At 37.3% G+C, this 6,753-nt stretch overlaps 1 protein-coding gene and 1 long non-coding RNA gene across 2 annotated transcripts in view; one reads left to right on the top strand and one right to left on the bottom strand.

Moving 5' to 3' along the window:
- hcn4 (hyperpolarization activated cyclic nucleotide-gated potassium channel 4) overlaps positions 1-6,753 on the top strand; it is a 79,677-nt gene that overhangs the window by 61,718 nt on the left and 11,206 nt on the right. The gene's annotated exons all lie outside the window — the stretch shown is intronic.
- LOC106530002 (uncharacterized) lies at positions 472-819 on the bottom strand. Its single transcript, XR_001311719.1, has 2 exons — positions 670-819; positions 472-535 (listed from the first exon to the last, which is right to left on the bottom strand). It is a non-coding gene; the product is annotated as an uncharacterized LOC106530002 (long non-coding RNA).

The following is a 6,753-nucleotide window of genomic DNA, read 5'->3' as shown; positions in this document are numbered from 1 at the left end:
TTTTTTTGTTCACTAAAGTCAAAGTACAGCACAGAAAATGTTGGACTTTGAGTATGTTGTACAGGTTTTGTCCCTCTATCAGGCAGTTTTGTTACCGGGTCTCCTAAAGGCTTTAGCTCTGATCGGATCATCACAAGAAGCCGCTTGGAGCCTTTCTGCCCGTGGTTACAGGATGTTTATGGTTTCCCTGACAACGTGGAAGTTTTGCTAAAGTTATCCAGCTGCTTAGGGTTATATCACAAAAGTACTGAATAGATTTATGTTGAACTTTTAGGAAATGTTTATTACTCTTTCAAAAAATGTTTATTACACAACAGAAACATTTGAATAAAGTTTGAAACATTTCAGAATAAGAGCGGGGCCGCAGCTCCCATGATTGTCATTCCACAGATGAAGCTCGCCACGCGGGGACATTTCTCTGCAGCAAGCCGCTCGGAGGTTTTCTCCAGCTGTTCTCAGATGTTTATTCTCTTTCACAACAAAACGGGGGACGGGAGGGCGGAGGAGGCTAACCTCCGTTTCAGGATTCATTTGCCTGGAAAATATGAAAATAAATAAATAACCACGTCAGATTTTGATGAAACTTTCAGGGACATTCTGTGGCTAAAACGTGTGTTGATGAGAACACGGCAGTGCCTTAAGTTTATATAACGGATCCACTGAATTTACCTTGCAGATGCGGCTTCATACTGTTGTGTTCTGAGGCAAGGATTCCAGCGACAACTAACCCCRAAACAACAAGTTGTCCCCGCACTCACAGCATTCACTTCCTGTTTAGCCTTTCACAATAAAACCGGATATAACAAAACAGATTGTACCAMACACACCATGCGTCCATCCTGTCGACACAACCTGCGCGCACTGATTGCAGAAACTGAAAGCACAGATTAGTAGTCCGTGCTCTCAGTTTAATAACCCGTGCGCACGGATTGCTAATCTGTCCTCTCAGTTTAGCAATCTGTACGCACGGATTTCTGGCGGCTGTTTTTCTTTTTTCACCATTGACCCCCGGCGGGCTCCGTATCATCGTCCATTTTAACCCATTTAAAGAAAAGAGCTCATTCAGATGAATGCTTTCTCTGAAGCATCATTCAGACGGCACTTGGGTGGAATTAATCAACTCATTAGAGGCTTGTTCAAATAAATCTACTTGTTCACCTGATAAAAATGTGACAATGCTTGACGTTATAGGAGAAAGTGTTAAAAGTCTGCACAGCTCAGGTGCTGCTGTCGTTCGTGACACTTGCACAACATAATGAAACACGAAATATAGCTGCATTTTTCAGAAACTCACTGAGTTCTTTAGTTTGATTTATCAGTTTTTTTAAAAAAAAACCTTACACATGAAATTAAAATAAACTCCACAATCTTTAATAAAGATTTGATTAAAAAATATATACAGTATACTGTATATGTTGTGATTTTTACCCTTTCTTCTCACTTTCTCACACTTTTTTCCCCACAAAAAGAAAACAATCCATTCCGCTCCTTTAAGAGCCGTTGCAGAGACTCGAGGGAGGCACCTCTCCAGTCAGAGCCCCGAACACGTGGGCCGCAGCATCCAGCAGTAAACCCACTCATGTGTGTTCCTACCAAGGTCACAGATGATGTCTCAGTCTTCCTTTCCCAGAGCAACATCCAATTTTAATTAGTGTCATTCAGTTTTAATGAATGGGTCGTCCCTTAAGTGTGAAAACGAAATACGTTATTGTTTAAGATGAAAACAGCTGGTTTACAGTGTTGCCTTGATGAATTCTGTTTTGGTAACATTTGCTTCGGACTTGATAAAAAGGATTGTTTAATGCACCACATTTAATTCACAATCTCACAATTCAACTATAACATTACCCTTTGGGACTGAAAAAGCTCAGACTTTTTAGGCAGATTAATAATCACCTCATCTTTAGGACCACAGAAGCCTAAAGAAAAACTGGGTTTCTGCTGAAACACATGGCCATTACAGAATTCAGGCCAAGCACCTAAGCCTGTTCTATAATTTCATGCAGGATTTGGGAAGTATTACGATGAGTCACAGGAGATGTGAGTGAGCAGTGGAAGGGGAGCATTCATAAATAAATTGAACATAAGTTCTGCTTTTCGTGGAAGCAACCGTGAGCCGAGCCGAGCCGAGCCGCGGGCAGGGCTCACCTGTCGCTCAGCACCACAACTTCATTTATATTGGGAAGTTGACTCATGTTCTTATATTCGGCGCTTACATGTTCCGTATTGCATGAATGACTAAAAATATACATTTTGTTCTTGCTTTTATTTCACGGTGTAGTAGTTTGTGGCCCAGTTGTTGCAGGAAGGCTGCTGTTAGCGACAACGTTGTTAGTTCTTATGTTAGTTGGTTACTTTTTACATTTATGTGCACTTTTTTATAAAACAGGTCAAAATATATAAATAGGCTGTAAATTTGGACTAATATGTGTCTTTGTGTAGCAGGTGGTGGGTTAATGTAATTTCAGGGAAACAGAAGTAATCACACCAGGAGTGAAACATGGGTTTAGGGACTATCTGGAAAATTACTATGTCTGATTATTTAATAACAGCATTAATATTAAACGTAGTGCCACTAAAATTATTTAAGGACAAATATTAATATTTTATTTTAATTTATTACAGCTGTAAAAAAATCCTTTCACATTTGTTAGTCTCTCTGAACTCATCCAGCTCTACTGAGGAGTTCACGTTTGTGTTTTTACTTTGATCGACTTTCGTTTTTCTTTTTAAATCACTGATCTCAGAGCTAAAAATGTCTCTAACAATTACAAAATATGATGTCTGTTAACAAATCTGTGTTTAATAAATTGGGGGAACAGATTTGAGATAAAGTCTGTAAAGACATGAACACAGCCGATAGCAGCTAATGTCATTTGTTTTATGCAAAAATGTTTTCTTATGTAGACAAATCAAAATAAAACTGTTATTCTTGTATGGCATAAACAAATGAAATACTTTGTGTTTTGTTTCCTTTCCAAGTAAGACACGATTTAGAATGTMGTCAAAGCTGTGCTTTTTATCAAAAAACATCATTTATTTTGTTTTAAAAATACTTTTGTTTGTTATGTGACTAAATTTCCGCTCATAAAAAGGTCATTAAAAAACTATTGGCTTTGGTTCAAAACCTTTGAAATGATAAATAAAATGCAGTCTCACTGGACTCATAGCTGCTGAACAACATTCAACCACCTTCTGGAATCACAGAGGTGCTCAGTCACTGAGTTTAAAGATTTGTGCGACAACTTTTCTTTCGAACACAAAGTTTTTGTGGACCTCTCCAACCCAACTCATCGGAAATTTGTCACARGCGTACCCAACCATGTCTCAGGAGTGCTGGAGTTATATTTTAACACCTGCGGGAGTTTTCTATTGGGGGAAACATCCGAGGCAAATGTCCAGATCTACGCTGCAAAAAATGTCCACCTAACCAAGTTTTAAAATCTTATATCAGCCAAAAAGTCTTTTTGATCTTGATTTGAGACTGATTTACTAAACAAGAACTGATTGTGTAAGAAAATAATCTTGTTTTCAGAATGTGTAAGATTATTTGTCTTGTTAGTCTGAAAATTTGACTCTAAGTCAAAAATTTCTGCCAATGGAGTAAAAATTTTACTTGGTAAGATTCTTGAAATAAAAACAAAATGAGTCAAAAGTTTTTCAAGAATCTTACCAAGTAAAATTTTCTTACTCCATTGCCAGAAATTTTTTACTTAATTTGAGCCGAAATTTCAGGCTAACAAGACAAATAATCTTACACATTCTGAAAACAAGATTATTATTCTTACACAATCAGTTCTTGTTTAGTAAATCTGTCTCAAAATAAGATCAAAAAGACTTTTTGGCTGGATATAAGATTTTTAAACTTGGCAAGATGGACAGTTTTTGCAGTGATAGCACACCAAGGATAAATAATTATTGAAAAATAGGTCTAAAGATGCCGATCTTCATTTCAAGATAGATTAAAATATAAACGTGGGGGTGACTGCCAAGGTGAGTTCATTGAGATTGTAATTGAAAATTTATGTTTTTCAAAAACTGTCCTGCAATTTTGAATGTTTTTTTACCAACTAGTCTCTCATTGGTTGCAACTCATTGAGATGCTACTTTAATCAGTGATCAGTCACACCATATTAATTGCTGTAGGCTGCTCTGCCACTGAGCAAAACTTTTTTTTTTTGCAAGACATGCAGCATAGCATAATAATGAACCCACCTTTGCATTTGTAAGCTCCTATCATTGCCCAAGTTCAAAGAAAAACTAAGAAGCAAGATCACTGGTGTTAAAGTTCCCGCTCCTCAGGATTAAAAAAGGAGAGTTTTACGACATACACTGCCTTTACTTTTCTATTTTTAACTCTCAAAGACATTTACCGTTTATTGTTTACAAGTAGCACCACAGATTTGTTTAGTTTCTAATTAAAGTTCACATGGCACTCCATTAGGTTTCACTTGCCGTCTGCAAAGATGGTTGGATAAGGCCAGAGGGCTCACTGCAGCTCAGTACCTCATCCAGTCAGTGTTGGCTTCATCCAGAAAGCCACGGGACAAGAGGATTTAATACAGAGCTGCGATGCTCCTCTCCAGAGGGGATTAACAGAGCTGTGCTGCGGGTCCATTTCCCGCAGCACAGCTCCAGCCAACGCTGCCCCACCAGGACATGCTTACAATACGCTCTCACTACATATGCAAACACTCATGAGTGTGTACACTGAAATGTACAGAGAAGTTAATAGTTATTTCACTTTATTATTGTTATTATTTATTGTTATCATTTTTTTTTAAATTGCACTGGTCTCCTGCTAACAAAACCATAGTAATATGATCAGGGATGTCTCTCTCACAGTGAGCACAAGGCTGTTTGGTTCATATACAGCACACACTCTTCCTCTCTGTCCCATCAAATCATACATTTCCCTTCATACATTTCCCTGTTATCAGCTTTTTTTTTTTAAAAATGTAACAATGTACAATTAGTGAAAAGTAAATGCTGCAGGAAAATGTTTACACTTTTTCTTTTGTGATTTAACTGGCATTTGAGAAATGTGTTTACAGTCCGCTTTTGTCCTGGAACTGACCTATGTGACAAGTTTTCATACAAGAACCCCAATGAACAAGAAATGATTAGATAATTAAGTGAGTTCCACAGCCAACCCCTTTGTACGTGCACAGTGAAACATGCTCGGCATGCTTTTCTCAAATCTGGAAATACTGAGAGGAGTGAAGAGGAATCAGCTCATGAGCCACAAAGTAAGCCTGAGAGATGATCTATGGGAAATCTCTGTAGGTGGACAAGGCTGTCTTAGCCTCAAAGCTGACAGTTGGGTTGACTGATTCATAATTTGTGTTTTAGCGTGCAGCCCCTCTCTAGCATTATTAGAAATAATTAGAAAATGTCAGTGATGCAGTGCTTGAGGAGGAAATGGTTTCTGTCTTCTTGTGCTGGAGCTGGGACATTATTTGAAGTTTCTGATTTTCACAAAACAAATAAAGGATAGTTTGTTGTAAACCTAATTTTCTCTCATTTAACTCAAATGTCTAAGATTTACAGTCTTACCATCATTTCATTGCACTGATCTTTTTTTTTTTTTACCTTTTTTGCTGTGTCACATTGAKTGTCAAACCCCTGTTAACCAATGTCAGCTATTTAACATACAAGCAACAGTAAAATGATCTAATATGGGTTTGTTGTCAATCTAAACTTATTACTCTTATGCAAATGTAGCAAATAAAACAGTAGTGATTAAATCTTGCATGGAGAGTGCACATAGCCCAGCAGGAGAGTGCTGCATTGGCAGGTTCTGTGTAAAATAAATTACACATTTTGCTGAGTGAACATAAATATGTGCTTATAGCAGAGACAGGCACACAGTTAGAAAACAGAACTATGAGTAATGTTTATTATTTTTTTAAACCTCCCTTTGATGTAGCCTGATTTACTAAGTGTCTATAACTTCACTGTACCAAGAGAAGATTTCCTATAGTAGAAAAAAAATTGTTTGTAAAACAGGCGCAAGCTGTCTTTGCAGGAATATGTAATATAAGTAAATGACTGAGAGGGGCGACTAGTATTRTACAGTATGATTCTCCACTGATAAGCCTGTGTGCATTTATGTATTTATTTTCTCATAAGGACAAAATCAAATAGGATGCACAAACAAAAGAAGATGAAAAGAAAAAAGACACAAGAAAGTGGTTAAAAATGACCTTGTTCATTAAAGCATGCAGCAACGCTAATTCATCTCATGTCCATGTAAATAAATTGACATCTTATACTAAATATAGCAATCCAAATACTTATTTATAATATTTGTCAATCATGAATATACAGTATAACATTTTACAATAAATAAATCCCTGTTATAATARCCATGCTTTGTATACAGAGGTGTCAAAAGTATTTGCAACCCGTAATTAGTCAATTAATTAAGACTTTTATTTTTGCGGGCCCACTTCCTGTTTTGCCCTAAAATTGCCAACTTATTTAAAGCCCCGCCTCCAGTGCAGTAACACTCCTCACTYACACCTGTTCCACTGTGATTGTGGCTGGCTGTTGGCATCTTGCTGAAAGTTTCATCTTGGAAATCCATCCAAATCCTTGAAACAACTAATTTGAACTATTGGTGAGTTTGCTGGGTTGATTGCAGTATTGTTCACCATAAAATTGTTGCTCAATTGATCATTGTTTTATTAGACTGTCCGCGGTCGTTACCTGGGCCGTCACTGGGATTCACAGCTGATTGTAGTCTGGCAC

Source organism: Austrofundulus limnaeus, unplaced genomic scaffold (genome assembly GCF_001266775.1).
Source record: "Austrofundulus limnaeus strain Quisiro unplaced genomic scaffold, Austrofundulus_limnaeus-1.0 Scaffold483, whole genome shotgun sequence".
Taxonomy (NCBI): domain Eukaryota; kingdom Metazoa; phylum Chordata; class Actinopteri; order Cyprinodontiformes; family Rivulidae; genus Austrofundulus; species Austrofundulus limnaeus.
Note: the sequence above shows the minus strand (reverse complement) of the source record. Positions and strands in the feature narration are given on the sequence as shown.